The sequence below is a fragment of the Lactuca sativa genome, chromosome 8 (genome assembly GCF_002870075.4).
Source record: "Lactuca sativa cultivar Salinas chromosome 8, Lsat_Salinas_v11, whole genome shotgun sequence".
NCBI classification, from domain to species: Eukaryota; Viridiplantae; Streptophyta; class Magnoliopsida; order Asterales; family Asteraceae; genus Lactuca; species Lactuca sativa.
Window position 1 is genome coordinate 225,549,028 of NC_056630.2, and position 20,362 is coordinate 225,569,389.

The 20,362-nt window shown below is 40.0% G+C and overlaps 1 non-coding gene across 1 annotated transcript; it reads right to left on the minus strand.

Annotated features, from left to right (window-relative positions):
- Positions 1 to 280: 280 nt before the first annotated feature.
- LOC111883214 (small nucleolar RNA R71) lies at positions 281 to 387 on the minus strand. Its single transcript, XR_002847369.1, has one exon. It is a non-coding gene; the product is annotated as a small nucleolar RNA R71 (small nucleolar RNA).
- Between the last annotated feature and the right edge of the window lie 19,975 nt (positions 388 to 20,362).

Here is a 20,362-nt window from a genome sequence, read left to right on the forward strand (position 1 = left end):
TCGAACTAAAAGGCCATATTCTCGCTCAACTCAAGGAGATTCCTTTTTATGGGAAGGATCACGAAGACGCCTACAAGCACTTGGACGAAGTGAATGATGTGGCTGACTACTTCAATGTACCGAATGCCCCCGCGAGACCCAACTTCTTCGCATGCTCCCAGTCACGTTCAAAGGGGCTGCAAAGGATTGGTTAAAGTCTCTTCCTCCCGGATCAGTCACCACATGGGCCAAGATGAAAGAGGAGTTCATAGATCATTTTTGTCCTCCCTCTAAAATAGCCAAGCTAAAGAAAGCAATTGCCAACTTCGAGCAACAGCCCCAAGAATCTCTTTATGAATCATGGGAAAGGTACAAGAGTTTGCTTAGAAATTGCCCACATCACGACCTTAATAGACAACAAGAGGTCTCCATTTTCTACGATGGAGTCAATGTCACCACAAGGCAATTGCTAGATTCTCAAGGTCCACTCACGAAGAGGGCGCCCCCGATAATCAAGGAGCTAATTGAAGAATTCTCTAAGCACTCTTGAGAATACCACAATCCAAGAAACGAAGTAAGTCGGACAAATGATGGCATAGCGGCGGTAATAGCTAAGCTTGATAGTCTTGATAGAAGAATGACAAAAATGGATCAAACAATCCATGCTAAGAGGGTGGGATGTGAAAATTGTAGAGGGCCCCATCTCACCAAGGATTGTGATTTGGATGAGAATGGAAATAAGAAAGCTCAAGTCTTCTATTCAAGCGGCGATCGATACGACGAAAATTGGCGAAAACCTAAGAAGGAATGGCTCCCGTACGAAGAGTATAAGAAGGCTAAGGAGGAAAAATACAAGCAGAAGGAGAGAGGACTATATCAAAGAGAAGAACCGGTAGAAAAGAAAGCTGATTTGGAAGAAATGTTCATTAGATTCATAGCCGCGTCCGAAAAGAGACACAATGATCACGATGCTGCAATACATGAGACCAGAAACATGCTAAGGAATCAGCAGACATCCATTCTCAACATTGAGAAACAGCTGGGACAGCTTGCACACCAAGTGAACGAAAGAAGACCGGGACAACTTCCAAGTAATACCGAAACCAATCCGAGAATGGAGAATGTGAGTGCAGTGACCTCCAGTCAAGAAGAAATTTTCATAGATGCACAGAGGATCTCCAAGAGGAAGACAGAAAGGGCAGAAGAGTCGGCTCCAGCAAAACCCGACCTGACTCGCCGAGTCCCTTTAATGGACTCGACGAGTTCATGCGTGAATGATAAAACTGTCAGTCTTTTAAAGCCATATAATCCTCCTTTGCCATACCCAATTAAAGCCATGCATGCAGAAAAAGTTGAAGCATATAGAACTTGCATGAAGCATGTTAAAGCCTTACAAGTTAATGTGCCATTTGTGGAAACGATGCTCTAGACACCAAAATACTTCAACTTGCTACAAGGACTTTTTGCTGCTAAGAAAGACTTGGCTGAAGTCGCGGAGATACTATTGAGTGAGCTGCCCAAAAAGAAAGGCGATCCGGAGAATATTATAATTCCGTGCCAGTTTGGTAATGAAGTTGTCACCCAAGCATTGACCGACTCGGGTGCAAGCATCTATCTGATGTCTTTCACTTTCTTTAAGAGGTTGAGTTTACCGGAGCCAAGACCAGTAAATATGAAGATCCATTTGGCAGACAAGACAACAATTCATCCACAAGGCGTTTGTGAGGATCTCCTTATTAAAGTAGACAAGTTTATATTTCCGGTAGACTTTGTGGTGGTTGACATGGAAGAAGACCCCAAAATTCCAATCATTTTGGGGAGATCATTTTTAAACACCGCATGTGCCTTAATTGATGTATGCGAGTCTACATTAACATTGAGGGTGGGTGATGAGTCCGTAATATTTAAAGCTTTACCAGAAGCCAAGCAAGAAGAGGAAAGAAAAGAAAACATCTCATTTATCCATTTGGATGATGAGATATTACAAAAAGAACTTGAAATTTTGCAAAAAGAAGATCCAACCAAGTTTCTGCTACATTCTGGAGAGGATGGAGATGTTAACAAGGACTTGGAGGAGTTAGAAAAGCTACTGGAAGAAGCCGACTCAGAAAACACCCAAGAAATGGTGGAATACGATCAGACTCGCCGAGTCACTTTACTGGACTCGACGAGTCCAGTCGAATTTGATAATAACTTGGACGGTTTGGATCTGCTGGTTGCTAGTCCTCTGTATAATCTGGATTTGGAAATTTCTCCTCATTCTTTAGGAGAACAAACAGAAAAAGAAGACATGGATATGGAAGTTCAACACGTCTATATAGCATGTCTTAATGTAATTACACTTAAAGATGGGGTGAGCACAGAGAAAGAAGAGGAGGCAAAAGAAAGGAGGGTGGAAGCTGATCAACCATTCATTACCAAACCTAGAGCACGCACCTTCACAAAATACGAAGTAATTCAATTTGAAGGAAAAGAAATGCAAAAGAAAGTGAAAACGAATGGGGTGAAGAAGAAAAAGAGGAGAATGGAAGCCCAAGCAGCTGAGAATGATGTTATGAAAAAGAAGAGAGAGGAAGCAAAACGGGCCTACAAAAAGAAGATTCACGCTTACAAAACGAAGTACAAACCACAAAAGACTAGGCGTGCATTTCCGATGCTGGAAGATGACGAGACGTAGACGGGAAGTAGTCCAACTAACGACTCCTTAAAAAGAAGCGCTTGGTGGGAGGCAACCCGTTATTTAGAGTTTGCTTTCTTTTACCTTTTTGAGTTTTGTTTGAAATTTTTTTGTTTTTTTTTTTTGAATTTTAATCTTCCAAATCATTGGACATGTCTGCTTGAGAGTGCGCATGGGCTAAGTGTGGGGTGAAATAAATTTTCTTTTCTTAATAAATGACAAGAATTTGAAAATTTTTGAATTGTTAGGAAGAGACTCGCCGAGTCTGACCATGACTCGACGAGTCCATATAGATTTCAGAAAAAAATTGACATCGCGACTAGACTCGCCGAGTCGGTATTATTCACAGAAAAAAATAATATTGAAATTACTCTTACAACCAGTAACTAGGGTTTTAACCCTAATGAATCAGTTTCTTTTTCACACACACTCGCCGTGCGCCTCTCTCTCAATTCTCTCTCAAGCATTCAAGTGTTCCTCTTCCATTATTCTTCAAAATTTTCATGTTTCATCACAAAAGGTAACAAATTTCTTCTTATTTTTTGTTAACAGTATGATTTTAAGGCTATCTATAATGGAAATTGCATAGAAAGAACCGATTTTGAAAAATATTAGATTTCTAGGGTTTCGATTTGTCAAAAATTATGATGTTTTGCATGTTTATTCTTGTCTAAAAACCTTATATACATGTGTCTAGACAAAACCCTAGAAGAAATTTTGAGATTTCTTGGTCCAATTTAGACCGACCCGCCGACTGACTCGTGCAGTTCTTGCGACTCGCCGAATCGTACATGGACTCGACGAGTCGTGTTGGGAAACATGTGCATGACGTTTTTTTAATTATACTCTATGTTTCTGGGTTTTGTATCTTTGTTTTGCAGAAAGAATGTTCAGCAAGGGGCAAAGTTCTGGGGGACACCAAGGTAGCTTTCCTTGGTTGAATTTCCCACAAATTGAGTCCGCTTCAACAATGTGGAAGTGGAAGAAGAAGTTAGCTGACATAAGGAAGAAGGAAATATACGTGCCCAATAGGATAGATTGGGATTGGTTGCAAGGAGTACACTATGAAGAGGAGCTAGCTCCGTATCTTTTAAAGGAGTTTACCCACGAAGGAGAAACAATGATTTGTGATGGGCGGAGCCGGGTCTTTCGAATTCAAGAGCCAGTGTATTTGGAGCTATGCCTAGAGTTCTTCTCCACATTATCTTTCACAGGGGGGGGATTGTTTGCACCCAACAAGTTTCAGTTTCTATCTTGGGGGTGAATTTCATCAATGTTCTGTGCTCGACCTTGCCTATCGTTTGGGAATTTATGACCAGCCATTGGTCTCAACAGCTGTTTTTCCCGCCTTTATGGGGCAATCCCACATGGTGTTTCCCGATGGAGTTACTAGCACGGGGTGGTGGAACACGATTGGCAACAAAGTTTATATTCCAAAATCGGCACAAGAGGGGAACATTCGATCACCTACACACCGCCTTATTCATCGTCTCATTTCATCCACTATTAACCAAAGGAAGGATGATGACAAGGTTTCTAACCTTGATGTCTTCTATTTATGGAGCATTATCACACCCGGCATTTTTTGCAATATTCCATGGTGTTTGGCTTCATATCTATCGGAGGGTATGGTTAAGGATCGCAAAACTTCTCGAATCAATGGTGGTATGTTTGTCACCCGGCTAGCCAACTCGTTTGGGTTGATGACCCGTGGTGCATGGAACTTTATGACGATGATTCCTACGCCTCCATTCAATCCAATTCTTTTCCAGCGGGCCAGGATTATTGAAGACTATGGTGGTGGTCATTATGCTATCCCGCATGATGATCAGGTAGTTGGTCCCGAAGCACCGGGAAGGAGGGTCCGTTCGAGGAGGGAGTGGGATGTGGAGGAAGAGCCGCCGGTGATTCCGGTTGATAATGAAGAGTTACCAATGGATTGGTACAATGTGGAGATGAGGCGGCTACAAGATCAAATGGCGTGGGGCATTAATTTTAGCAATCAATCACATATCTGGCTTTTTGATCACTTCAACATACCGCATATCGATGGCGGTAACTTTCTGTACATTCCATCGTGGGACAAGGTGATTAGTGCAAGAAGGAGTGGTGCGGGAGGAAGTGGAACAGCAACGGATCAAGACGAGGAGGAGGATTGATTTCTTTGCATTATTATTGAACAATTTTCAATTTTTATGTTTTTTTTATTTGGTTTGTTTGAATGTGTTAAGACTTTTTACTGTTTTATTTAATGTGTGTTTGCCTTGATTATTTTCAGAATTGAATTAGGAATGCTTGCATAGGAGGGTTAAAGTTATAGAGTCAAAAAGGGTTATAAGAGTGATAGAGAGTCACGAAAGGGAAGCATTAGAGTCAAAGTATCGAGTCCGGTCCTTAGGGACATGAGCGAGTGAGTCCAGAAGTGAGGAGAAAATTTTAAAGATTTATTGGAGGCTGGAACAAATGCAGAATTCCAATTTTTTCGTCCAGCGGTCTACTCGTCGAGTGCACTAAACTGACTCGACGAGTCGCCTTGTATTCTCACACATATGAAGATGTCCGCACTTATACTCGACGAGTCACATTTATGACTCGACGAGTCATTCATTTTTAACCGAAGGGGACTGCTGATTTGATGCTGATAAGAGTACCACTTGACCATTTATTCTTCCTATATTGATTCCTGAAGATCTTATACTGTTTTTCCGCGTATTTGGAGCGACCCAAACGAGATTTTGACACCCAAGACATGGATGAGTTGTTCCCATGTCTAAAGTCAATTGAAGTTGGAGCTAAAATGAAAGTGACCAACCTATCGACTGCTATCCCAGGGGAGTTTGTTCCAATTCCCTTTTTATTCTCTTTCTATGTTTTTATCATGCATAATATGCAATGAGGGCATTGCATAAAATAAGTGTGGGGTAGGGGGTTGGTTACATATTAGAAAATTTAGAGTCTTAATTTAGGCTAATTTTAAAAATTTGTTGCATACCAAAAATATTACTTAGGATTTAATTTAGAAAATTTTGGTAAAAGTAAAATTAGGATTCCATGTTAGAATTGTGTTGATAATTGCATGAAGACCCAAATGTTTAGTTGATCCTATATACGTTATAGTGCATTTGTGGCTTCCTTATTCCAGTGAAATCATGGGACAAAAACACGACCTTGCTCAGCCTGAGGGATGCAATATGTTTAGCAGCCTAAACCTGAAATGTATCCAGGAAGATTGTTATCGTTAGCCAATAAAGGTTGAGATTGAGCGCCCCTGCTTAAGCATGTAGGGATTTGAGTGAAAAAAGTGAGGTACATGTAAGAAAAAAAAAACAGAATTACAAGAAAAGTTGTATGAATTTTGGAGCAAATAAAGTAAAGATCAAAAGATCAAAATTCCAAGAAGTTCAAAAAAATTGAAGATACCAAAAATCAATAAAGGTGGTGAATTCAAAGAGATCAAAGATCAAATTATCAAAGGAAGTGAAGAATTCCAAAAGAGCTCCATAGTGGTTTCAAAAAGTGTAATTCTAGATTATGTATTCTTGGGTTGCTCAATTAAAAATACCTTGAGGGTAAGAGGTTTTATGCGGATGGATTCGGAGGGTTGCATAAAATGAGCATAGTTCGGTGTGAGTGGGCGAGTGTTTATGAGGATTGTGAGTATTTGGAGTATGGGAGGTCCTTAGGAAAAATTTTAGACACAAATGCATGCATTGCGGTCTTGGCATAATGGCTGGGTTAGATTGGAGTTGTCAAATATGATTCTAATGTTTTAAAATTTAGTTTTGCTTGGGGGCAAGCAAAAGTCAAGTGTGGGGTATTTTGATATGTGCATATTTAGTTCATATTAAGTATAGATTTTTATTCATTTATTAGCTAAATTATTGCATTTTATGGACAAAATGTACTTAAAAGTGTTTGCATTATTGCATTTTATGGACACCTACTCGCCGAGTAGGGTCGACTACTCGGGGAGTCCGATCAAAGAATCGAGAAGATAATGACTCGGGATCCCAGAGACTTATCACAATACGGGGACTGAGAGATGGACTCGACGAGTCGCCACCTGACTCGACGAGTCGATTCGTATATATAAAGATAACTCCTCAAAACGATGGGGAAGAATTCTGGAACGATTCAAAAGAGTTTAGTTGCGATTGAGAAGGCAGAAAAACCCTAGAAGACGACGAGAGAAGCTAGAATTAAATCCCGAAGAGTAATTGAGGCAAAATTTCGTCATTCCACTTATTCTTTTGTTTTATCATTATGGTTAAACAATTTGACTTTGTTTGTTTGCTGTTATTTACTTTAATTATGAGCTAAAACCTTTAGACTTCTTTTTGGGGATACAAAGTTGACAATATGGTTTGATTGATCGGTAGGATTAATTCTAAAGTTGGTGAATTTTTGTTATTTTAGCTTGCTAAAGAACCTTGTGTGTGAATAATAATTAATTTTCTGTTAATAGGAAGATAATTGATTAGCATGAACATCTATTGATTATTAAACTCATATGCTATGTGATCACTTTGCCATATGTCTAGGATTAATGAATATGAAACTAGAGTTAATAAGAAAATTGAGTAAATTCATGTGCAAGCTTGTAAGATGACCATCAAACCAGAAGTTAATTAAAAGAATAAATTAGTTAACTATTGCAAGTCTAGCTTAAACCGAATAATTAATCTAGTAAATTTAATTAAATTAGACAACTGGGCACTGTTTAAGTTAGTTTATTTGCTAAGGATTAGGGTAGTGAATACGAATCTAATCACTTGAATCGATAACCAACGAAAGAATTAATCCATTGCACCATTACCTTGAAATCAACCATAGAATCAACTAAGTTGAACTAAACAGAAGTTCCCTGCCATTTATTGAATCTAGTTAGTATTTTGTTTTCTAGTTTTTAAGTAAGTGATAGTTAGTAAGTTTCTAGTCTTGTAAAACTAGATAAAAACCCTACTTATTAATTAACTTAGTTTTTAATTTTAATTTGCCGTTCCCTGTGATCAATACCCTGCTTATTTAACTATACCACAATTGATAGGTTCACTGCCTTTTGTGTGTTATTTGATAATTAAAAGTAGGTTTAAAACTAAGTGAGTTTGCACACAGCACAGCCATCGCAGCCATTACAGCTGCTGGGATTGGTGCTGGGAGAGCCTTTCAATATCGAGACTTCGATAGTATGAAGCCCATGAAATTTTATGGAGTTCAGTATCTAATCATAGCCATGATGTGGTTGTCTGAACCTTCTTAGGTCCGAAGCGAAGGATTGGTGGAGACTTGTTACCTGTTCGTATTCTCCTGAGCAGAGGACTACAGTGACTTGGGAGCTGTTCTTGGAGATGTTCCGTTCTAGATATTTTCCATTGGTGGAGCATGAGAGGTTGGCCAATGAGTATTTGGATTTGAGACTGGGGACTGAGTCAGTGATAGAGATCACCAAGATGTTCATTTATAGGGCCATATTTTGTCCTGAGTTTGCTGCTTCTGAGCAAGCTCAGATGACCCATTACTTGAGCATGCTCAAGACGAACATTGTAACATCCCAAAATTCATGACCAAAAATTTTCATTTTTAATTTCGTAGTTATACAAGCTAATAGTCTAAAAAAATCAATCGTGTCATCACATGTCATAATCAAAATCAATATTGAAAAATGTCATAAGAAACAATATCAAAGTATAACTCCCAAAGATCTTATGTGCGGAAAATCATAGTGTGATGCGCTGCGATCATGCCAGCTCCTTTCCTTTTGAAGAAGTACCTGAAACCAAAACTAAAAACTATAAACACGAAGCTTAGTGAGGTCCCCCATCATACCACATACCATACAATAAATATACTGCCTAGAATATTTGGGTGTCGGCCTACCTCTTCGGTCTCGTGCAATCAGTACTACCTAGCATATCAGGGTGTTGGCCTACCCCTTTGGTCTCTCTCAACCGGTAACTGCCTAGCATATCATGGTGCTGGCCTACCCCTGTGGTCTCTTTCAACCGGTAACTGCCAAGCATATATGGGTGTTGGCCTACCCCCTTTGGTCTCTTTCAACCACATAAGGGACTATTTCACCCTCATTACTACCACATAATATCCTAGCATATAAGCATATATATCACATACTACTTAGCATATCTGGGTGTTGGCCTACCCTTTTGATCTTTTTTGACCGGTTACGGGGTCTACTTCACCCCTACCACTACCATGTAACAACATAGCATACAACCATATAAAACTCAACATATAGAGGCATATCGGAAAATTATCACAAAGACAATCATCTCTACTATAAACAACTACTAGTGGGCTGACATTGGTGCCTTTGACCCACTCATATAGGGAAGGTAACTCACCTCAATTGTGTGTGCCAAAATCGTACTCCTCGGATGGCTCGGGACTCTTCTTCGTAAAGCATAACAAGTCCCTTAGTTATGACTCCCTTATGTCCCAACTTCTAACTCATGTCCCAAGGCAAGGACCCTAGTCCTTGCCCTAATGGGCCTTTTCCCCTAAGGTCCAACCCATAATCAATTTAAGGCGCAAATCCATTCCTTTAAGCTTTAAATCCCAATAAGGCCTAAAAAGGCCCACTACCATAAATCCCAGTCCTAGGCCCAGAGGCCTTACTCCATAGTGGGCCATGAGGCCCAACAAATCTAGGCCCAATCTCCCAAGGCCTAAAAATCCATGTTAACCACTTTGCATGCGTACGCACGACGTACCTGACATATACGCCCGACATACACAAGCCTTGACCAAAAGTGGGAAACTGACCCGAAATGCACAATGTACTAGGGTGTACGCCCAACGTTCCTGCCAGTCACCCTAAAGTCCTTCTTTTTACTTAATCCATTAAGTCCCAACGTCCAGAACATAGATCTAAGCTCCTAAAAACGTCCTTAACCATAACGTTATGAACTTTATGCTTCTGCATGCATGGATGGGGATTAAAACACCCATTACGTCCATAAGCTCACTTTATGGCCATCTATCACTTGCATGGTTGGGGCTAAACCATCAATATATGATTTTAATGGTCCTAAATGCTTCCAAGAGCCCAAAAGGACAAATCTTATGGGCAGATTCTTCCACAACTAAAAGGACCTCAAGTATGGGACCAAAATATGACATACAACACCCCAAAAATACATCTAAGCATGCAATGGTCAAGGTTGGAACTTGATACCTCAAACAAGTCAGAAAAGATGTCAAACTTTTGGATCTACAACCTCTCTTCAAGTCCTTGCTCCTTCTTCAAACTCCTTTCTCTTCAAAACCAGCAAAATAACACCAAAATGCTTAGTGTAAGCTCAAGATACATACAGTGGAGTTAGGGTTCGAGTTGGGCACAGTGAGGATAAGGGAGGCTGAGTGGATTTTAGGGTTTGCATTTGATCACCCTATGCCCAAATGTACACATGGGGGCTCCCCATTCCGCACCTCTTATATGCACATCATGCGTACACCCTATATACCCGTCATACGCTCCCCCCCAAAATCCCAACATTTCATAATTAACTTGAATAAAAAGCAATATAATACCTGACGAATCGTGGGCGTTACAAATCTCCCCTACTTGAATTAGACTTCGTCGTCGAAGTCTGTTGTTGCTACTGGGAATAGCTCAGGGTAATGCTCCCTCATTTCATCCTCCGTCTCCCACGTCTATTCTAAGCCCTTGCGGTGCTGCCACTGCACCTTCACTAACTCGACCCTCTTGTTCCTCAGATCCTTCATCTTCCTGTCGAGATTGGATACTGGTCTCTCGATGTAGATCAAGTTGTTGTCCACTTGAATGTCCTCCAAAGGCACCACTGTAGAATCATCGGCTATGCACTTCCACAGTTGCGAAACGTGAAAAGTGTTGTGGATCTGTCTAACCTCTTCCGGAAGGTCCAACTGATATGCTATCTTGCCCACCCGGTCCACCACCCTAAAAGGTTTGATATACCTGGGGCCCAGCTTACCCCACTTTCTGAAGAAGATGACACATTTCCAAGGTGACACCTTCAGAAGGACCATATCCCCGACCTGAAACTCCAAGTTGGATCGACATCTGTCGGCGTAGCTCTTCTGCCGAATATTGGCCGTCTAGAATCTACTCATGACCTGCTGGATCTTCTTCGTCATCTTGAGTACCACCTCGGTACTCCCCATGATGCTCTTGACCGACCTCACCCCATCATATTGGGGTCCTACACTTCCTCCCGTAAAGCATCTCGTATTATTATAGGAAAACTCTGCCAAGGGTAGGTAGGTATCCCAACTACCACCGAAGTCTAGAACGCTCGCCCGCAGCATATCCTCAAAGGTATGGATGGTCCACTCGCTCAGACCATTCGTCTAAGGGTGAAAAGTCGTGCTGAAGTGCAGACGAGTATCCAACTCGTCATGAAATTTCCTCCAGAATGTGGAAGTGAACCGCACATCCCTGTCAGAAATCACAGAAACTAGCACCCCGTGTTGAGCTACAACCTCTCTAATGTAGATGCCTGCTAGCTTCTCAACTGAAATAATCTCTCGAATCGGTATGAAATGGGCGCTCTTGGTCAACCGATCCACGATGACCCATATCGCGTCAACTCCATGCGCCGTCTAAGGTAACTTCGTAATGAAGTCCATCGTAATATCCTCCCATTTCCACACATGGATATCCAAATTTTTCGTCATGCCGTGAGGTCTCTGGTGTTCGGCCTTGACCTTCCTGCAGGTCAAACACCTCTCCACGTACCAGGCCACATCCCGCTTCATGCAGGGCCACCTGTAATCAGGACGAAGATCTCTATACATCTTCGTCGCCCCGAGATGGATGGAAAATTAGGATTTGTGTTCCTCCTTCATCAGGATTTGGCACACACCACCCATGTACGGAACCCACACTCTACGATGGAGTATCAACAGCCCACGATTATCATAGTCCAAAAGAGGAAATCTGACCCACAATACGCTCATTATTCCGGTGTTCCTCCTTCATTGCCTCATGCTGAGCTTCCCGAATCCACTCCAAAAGTGGAGTTACTACTGTCATCCTCAGGCAAATTTCTCTGATCGGGGCCGCAAATGACTTGCGGCTAAGTGCATCGGCCACAACATTGGCCATCCCCGGGTGGTAGAGGATCTCGTAATCATAATCCTTCACCACGTCCAACCACCGCTGCTGTCTCATGTTCAGATTGGATGGTTCATCAATTACCTCAAGCTTTTGTTATCCGTGTAGACGGTACTGATGGGTTTTCAGCACTCTAACAACCTTATGGTGCACATGCAACCCTAGATGCTTTGGATCTAAGTTTTCTCTAATTATACATGCAATTTGATTTTCCAAAGCATTCATCCTAACTAGCATACAGTTGAACAAAATAACTAGTTAGATGACTCACCTCTTAATAGGACTTGTATTTATTGGCCTTCAAAAGCTTTAGCACCTCAAATTTGATGCCTCTAATGTGTCACAAACACCAAGTGCAAAAGGAGCGAGGCTTGAGAGAATAAGTTGCTTAGCATAAAATCGATTCACACTCTCCAAGAATGTATGTTGCCACCGATTTTGCATCTAGGGGCTCCTTTTATAGTGTGGCAAGTGATGGGTTTTGAGCATTCTAACACTCCTATGGTGTACATGCAACCCTAGAAACTTGGAATCTATGTTTTCTCTAATATTCATGCAAATTTGATTTTTCCAAGGTTTACATCCTAACTAGCATACAATGGGGAACTTGTAATACAAAAACTAGTAGAATGACTTACCTTTGTGTGTTTATGATTCCTTAAGACCTTGTAAGCCTAGCACCCCAAGTGTGATGCCTCAAATATTTCACACAACACCAAGAACACTTGGAATAACTTGAGAAGAGAATACTTTGATCACAAAAATCAGCCAGCCCTCATGCAATTGTCTTAGTGCCCATTTTGCTAGCTAATGAGGTCTTTATATATTTTGCCACATGTAGGGTTACTCCATGTAAACCTTAACGTGCATGGCTTTTCAGATTCCATGATCCACGGGTTCATAACCTCAATGGACTATCCATGGAGCACCCAATGGGTCCTAGCCCAATCTAGTGAATCATGAACCTTTAGCCCACTACATAAGAATAAAAGATTTACATAATCTATCCTCATATATTTAATTAGTCTCTATTTGATCAGAAAATTAATGCCAAGTCAATTCTTGATCAATACTAATTAAATAATCATATTAATATATTAGAACTTATAATATATTAACAAACCATAAGTATTTTTTTCTCATTTGTCTATCCAATTGTTCCGATGCCATGCAACACAAATGGACCATGCGAAACCGGGTAAAGTACATACCCAATATAGTTATGGACTTAGACACCTTATCCAACAGTCTCCCACTTGGATAAGTCTAATAACTATAGTTACTGGTATGACTTCAGGAACCGATCAGCAATCATAGCTCTTTCAAAGTCTCGTAGAATTGAGATGATGATGATACGCCATTTAAGATAATGGATCATATAATCCTCTGTTCTAGATATCAGCTGGACAAATACATGGAACAATGTCGTACTTATTGTCCAGCAGTTTGTTTCTCGATTTCTGATTTGTTTGACATAGAACTTAATCGAACACATTAACTAAGTTCTGACCGGTCCTGGTGCATGGGTCAAAAAAAATCATCGAGGGGCCCAGATATCGCTTCTAATCCTCCAAGGACTAGAAAGAATAGATATAACTTGACTCATATGCTTGTTCTACTACTTGTTGAATTATGCACAAAAGCACGTTTTATAACATCGAGTTATCGATGCGTTTTCATACAATCAATGCACAACCAACTCATAATCAACAACTCATATCTCTAGGTTTGAAGAATTATATGATATTACCGTTTCACGATCACTCGAGATAAATTCCGTAAAGTGATACAAGTGAGCGTGGGTTGAATCCAATACTCAGAACTTATGAGTACTCATGAATGTTGTAGTAACTTTTACTATGTCCAACATATTTGACATCTACAAGCCAACTTCATGACAATCTTGATTCATATCTACTTCCAACATATGACTGACTGTGGAGAATTTGAATAAAGAAATTATTCTGGAAGTCAAAACATGAAAAATTGAAACAATGGTAAATAATTAACACACGATAGCAGCACTTTACTTATAAATAAACAACAACTTTTATTTAATCATCAAATGTCAATTTACATTTTACAAGTTTTAGAAATAACTATCTAATCTATAAAACTAATATCATCCTTTAGCCCCATACGCCTCGCATGCTGCAAATGCTTAACCCTACACAATCCCTTTGTGAGGGGATCTGCTGGGTTCTCATCCCATGATACCCTCTTAACCACGATGAGTCCTTCCTCTATCCGATGTCTAATGAAGTGGTATTTCCTATCAATGTGCCTAGATCTGCCGTGATCCCTTGGCTCCTTAGTAAGGAAACTGCACCTCCATTGTCACAGAAAATCTCCATAGGCTCCTTAATAGCTGGTACAACTCCAAGGTCTCTAATGAAGTTCTTTAGCCATATAGCTTCCTTTGTTGCCTCGCTTGCTTCTATGTACTCTGATTTGCAAGTTGAATCAACTACTGTTTCTTGCTTGGAACTTTTCCAAGTAATTGCTCCTCTATTTAGGGTAATGACCCAGCCCGAATGAGAGCGGAAATTATTCCTATCAGTCTTGAAACCAGCATCACTAAACCCCACTACTCTCAAGTCATCACTCCCGCTGTGGGTCAGGACCACTACTCTCAAGGACCCTAGTCCTCCGGAGGTTCTTGAGAATTTTCTTCACCGCAGTCTAGTGAGCCTTGCCCGGATTCCCTTGATATCTACTAACCATTCTCAAAGCAAAATCCACATCAGGGAGAGTACAAGTCATAGCATACATGACCGAGCCTACATCGGAAGCATATGGTACTGGACCATCTCAGCTATCTCAGCCTTTATACTCGGGCTCTGAGTCTTACTCAGTTTGGCATTACTCTAGATTGGTAAGTCACCTTTCTTGGAATCCTGCATGCTGAATCTTTTCAGCACCTTATCCAAGTAGGTACTTTGACTAAGTCGAATTAGTCTCTTACTCCTGTCTCTCAATATCCTTATCGCTATCTTCTCCAAGGTCCTTCATAGCAAAACACTTCCCAAGCCAAGATTTAACCTCCTGCAAGGTTGGGATGTCATTTCCTATGAGTAGTATGTCATCCACATACAATACCAAAAAGCTAACTATACTCCCACTAGCCTTAACATACACGCAAGACTCATCTTCACTCCTTGAAAAGCCAAAATCTTTGACTTTGTCATCAAAACAAAGATTCCACCTGCAAGATGCTTGTTTTAGCCCATAGATATATTTCTCTAGCTTACACACGCTATTAGGGTGCTTTGCATTGACAAAACCTGTCACACCCCAAAACGAAGAACGGCGGAAACGTTTTGGGGCGGAGGACATCATGTACAGTATCACAACAATGTAAAGTACTAAACAAGCAAAAACATCATCCATTGCATTAATAATATAATTATTATACAAATGTGTTCTGTCAAATTATAATAGACACTAAAGCATAAATCAAAATGAAAGATGGGTCTTTAACGAGCTCCATCTTCCCAAATCCTTGCATCTGTACCTGTCTATGATGACCTGAGGATACAAGTAATTTTGAAAGTGAGTATCAGCTTTGAAGCTGGTGAGATCATAAGTATTTTAATGTCTTAATTTGTATGAAAATACTTGTATGTATTTGAAATGTAAGTATTTGTATGTATACGAATTGTAAGTATTGAAAATGTAAATGAACTGTAGGTATGAAAATGTTTGTAAAACAACTGTAAGCGTTTGAAAAGCTCTAGAAATCCCTATGATTCCTATTAGTAACAAAAGGAGTCTTCTACCAAGACTTAACTGTTCTCAATGAAGTCTTCTACCAAGACCTAACTGCTCTGCATGTAGTCTTCTACCAAGACCTAACTGTTCTGAAAGTAGTCTTCTACCAAGACCAAGTTGTATTAGTATTACCCTTTGGAACAAGGGCAACTAACAATGTTAACTGAAGACATCCGTAGATGTATATTTACCTTTGTTGCTAACAGCTGGGTATAGGAATAGTCAGTCCCCAAAAGTATACCTATAATGGTATCAACCGTTGACATCCGGGGATGTGCTTTTACCTCTGTAGCTAGCAGAGATTTCAGGAATGGTCAGTCCCGCAATGTATCCTTGGGTACTAGGATAATAAGTCCATTCTATCTCGTCGATTATGTGATTGAATCACAAGGTAAAGATAAGAATGAGGATTATATAACAGAATCTATACAAATAACATGTACTAGTAATTCTTGTAAGTTTACTCATGTAAATATGATTATGTGACCATATCTATGTAGTAGTATGGTAAAGTACTGTAATGTTCTAGCTAGTATTGTACGTGCTCTCTACCTAGCAAGTATAGTAATGTACTCGTTCTAGTATCGTTGTATATGTTCTCTTTCTAGTATAGTTGTATATGTTCTCTCTCTAGTATAGTTGTATATGTTCTTCTCTATTATAGTTGTATATGTTCTTCTTTAGTATAGTTGTATATGTCCTTCTCTAGTATAGTTGTATATGTTCTTCTCTAGTATAGTTGTATATGTTCTCATAGTAGTAAGTATTGACTCATGAATGAACTGACTCATAGTATGATATTGTGTTCTAGTAATAGTTCTAGTATCTTCCTAAACTACCCACATGGTAGTTTACTAGTAATTTAACTGGTACGTATGGACATGGATGTATACCCTTGTTACCCAAGGGCATAAGATGAACTGGAAGGACCTTTATGACTATATATGTACATGTGATATATAACTAATGTTCAAACGACCTTCGGACGAATACCCGATATCCCACCAGACCACATCTCAAGCGCGAAAAGGAAATAGGGTGGATAGCCTTCCTAAGTCTTTTAAACGTTTCTTATATAACTATACATATAGAGGCATGCAATTTATAATTTAAAAGCATAAAATAAGATTTGTAAAACCTTTGAACATAAATATTTTCTAAGAAAAGACCGACTTGATGTCAATCTATAGAACGGTTTGAAGACATGGGTTTGATAAAACGGTTTAGTATAAAGAAATATTTGTTTTGAAACAAAATTGTAAACAAGTTTGAAAAGTAATATACGAAGTAAAATGTACAGAGAAATAAGGAGTTTTAAACACATAAAGTGTTTATGAAAGACATTTGAAGGAAACTGTTTAGTAAAACGGCTAATGAGTAGTCAAACATTTGAATGCTGCTTATTAATCACATGTGATTGATATAATAACTAGCATTATTCTACTTGCATCCCCCCCCCATAAAACATTTAAAAGTAGTTTAAAACATTATTTAAGGGGTATGAACTCACCTGTAGTGAGTGGTTCTGATGAAAATGTTGGATCAGTTGCTAAGTATCAAGTGGTGACTTGAGTACACACGCGAATCCTATTTAGCATATATTGACACATATATGAATATAATTAGTGTTATGAACAGCTAATTAATGAATTGGGACCACCTTAGGGACTAGTAAACACTTATATTGAAGTGTTACAACCATATATGATTGTATGAAGGGGGTATAAGGCTTTACAATGGAGTGTATGGCCAAAATACACACTATATGTGTGTGTGCGGCCAGGTGTGCGGCCTAGTGTGCTGCCAGCACATGTGTGCGGCCCTGTGTGCGGCCATGTGTGTTGCCAGATGGTGTGTGCTGCCATGTGTGCTGCCAGATGGTGTTCTTGGTGTTCTTGGTACCTTTTATGAAGATCTTCAAGGAGAATGGATGATACTTGAGAGGATTTTCGAGTTCTATGCTTAAAGAAGTGAAAGAAGTGTTAAAAAATGACTAAGTGTGGTATATATAGGTGGAGTGTGCGGTTGGGAAGGGTGTGAGGCCGCAAACACATGTGTGTGGCCGCACACTCAAGTGTGTAGCCGCACACTCCATGTGTTGGAGTGTTTGGCCCGGTTTTGATTCCTACACTTCGAGTTAACCCTTTTTAACACTCCTACCTTGATTATAACACATTTAGAACGCTCCAATAGACCCTAAATGGTACTACAAGATAGCAAAACGAGTCTATTATTGATAGGAAATGAAGAATGCAAGCTAGAAATTTTCGGGTTGTCACAAAACCCTCTGGCTGACTCATGTAAACATCCTCAGCCAACTTTCCATTATGGAAAGCAGTTTTGACGTCGATTTGCCATATTTTATAATCATGAAATGCATCTATGGCTAGCAAAACCCTAATAGACTTAATCTTTGCTACTGGTGAGAAAGTCTCATCATAGTCAACTCCCAGAGTTTGAGTGAAGCCCTTCGCAACCAATCGCACTTTGTAAGTGTGTACATTCCTATCCATGTTGGTCTTCTTCTTGAAGATCCACTTGCACCCGACCGTCTTACGACCCAGTACATTGTCAACCAAGTTCCAAACTTGATTGTCATACATGGACTGAATCTTGCATTCCATAGCCTCTTTCCATTTGGCAGACTCGGGGACTGCCATGGCTTCCTTAAAGCTGTTAGGCTCATCTAAATTTACCAGTGTGCTATCACTGATAAATGCATCACCTTCCACACTAATATGAAAACCATAGTAATGCTCAGAGGCACGGACTCATCTATCGACTCAACAAGAGTTTCCTCCTCAGGTTGATTGCTAGTGTTTGAGGTTCCTTCACCGCTTGACTCTTGAAGCTCTTCAAGGTCAATTTGTCTCCCACTGTTTCCTTGACTTATAAAATCTATCTTGCGGAAGACCCCTCTCCTTACCACAAATACCAAATTCTCACTGGCTCTATAGAAGAGGTAACCAAAAGAATTTTGTGGGTAGCTGATGAAAATACATCGCTCACTACGAGGTTCGAGCGTATCCAGAGTCTCACGCCTCATGAAAGCCTTGCAACCCCAAATCTTGATGTGGTACAAATTAGGAACTTTCCTAGTCCACATCTCGTGAGGTGTTTTGGCAACCTTCTTGGTAGGGACTAGACTAAGGATATGGGTGTCAGTCTCTAAGGCATACCCCCAAAATGAGATTGGTAACGAAGCTCGACTCATCATGGAAAAAACGTTGTCTAACAAGGTTCGATTATGCCTCTTAGCCACACCATTAAGCTGTGGTGTCCTAGGAGGTGTCAATTGTGAAACAATTCCACATTCCATTAGATAGTCAAGGAACTCTGTACTAAGATACTCTCCTCCTTGATCGGATCGTAGCATCTTAATGTTCTTGCACAACTAATTCTCCACTTCCTGTTTAAACTCTTTGAACTTTTCAAAGGTTTTTGACTTATGCTTGATTAAGTAGACATAACCATATCTACTATAATCATCAGCAAAATTCACATAGAAATAGTTAGCATCCCTTGTGGTGGTTCTAAAGCGTCCAAACACATCTATGTGTACGAGGTCCAACAAACCTTCACCCCTAGCACAAGTACCAGTGAAGGGAGACTTTGTTATTTTTCCATGTAAGCAAGACTTCACAAGTACCAGTGAAGGGAGACTTTGTTATTTTTTCAGGACTCCAGCCTTCTGGAGTTGACCTATGCATTTCTTGCTAACATGTCTAAGACGACAGTGCCACAAGGATGCTTTATCGAAAGTAGTGGAAAAATCGATATGTAATACATTATTTCCTAAGTTGTCTAGAACCGACACAGTTTCATATACACCATCACAAGGTAATACTTTAAAATAAAGAACATTATTATAAAAAGCATTAATACCACCACATTCATTATCAAACGAAAAGGTAAACCCTTGTTTGTACAAACCGTGAAAAGAAATAATATTTCTCGCCATTTCAGACGAGTAACAACACTTATTCAAATCTAACACTAACCCACTACTTAGCAACAAAGAATAAACTCCAATCTTGGTGACAGGTGAAGCTTTCCTATTCCCCATGATCAAGCGTATCTTTCCGTGCTCCACATCCTCATTTCTTCTTAGGCACTGCAAATCATAACATATATGAATACCGCAACCTGTATCAAGAACCCAAGAAGTAGTATGTGGTGAGTTATTAGACAATATAGTGTAAATACCTTTATAGGTAGGCTTGACCTTCTCGTCCTTAACATCTTGCAGGTACTTGGGGCATTTTTGTTTCCAGTGCCCCTTTTCCTGACAATAGAAGCATTGAGCTTCCTTAGGTTTTGAAGAAGGAGTGATGGAACCACCTTTGGTTCCACTTGAAGAGGAGCCATCAAGGGACTTTCCCTTGGTATCTTCAAATGGGTTTTCGTCTTCTTCCCTCTACTTTTCCTGATTGCCAAGACAGGGGCGGAGTTAGGAGTAGGAGTGGTAACAACCGATTTACCCTTGAGACCACTTTCGACAGTCTTCAAGATCCCTTGAAGTTTGCTGAGTGTAACTTCCTACTTGTTCATGTGGTATGTCATTCAGAATTGATCATAACAAGTAGGTAAGGAGTGCAGTATGATGTCAATAGCCAACTCATCAGGGAAGTTCACATTCAATTTCAGCAAATGGTCCACATACCTTTGCATTTTCTGTAAGTGGCCTGTGATAGATTCACCATCCTTCATTCGGGTTGTTATCATGGAAGACATGATATCATACCTCTCTTGACGAGCACTTTGATGGTAGCGTTCCATCAAATCCATGTGCATCTCAAAAAGGTAAAAGTCCTTATAGG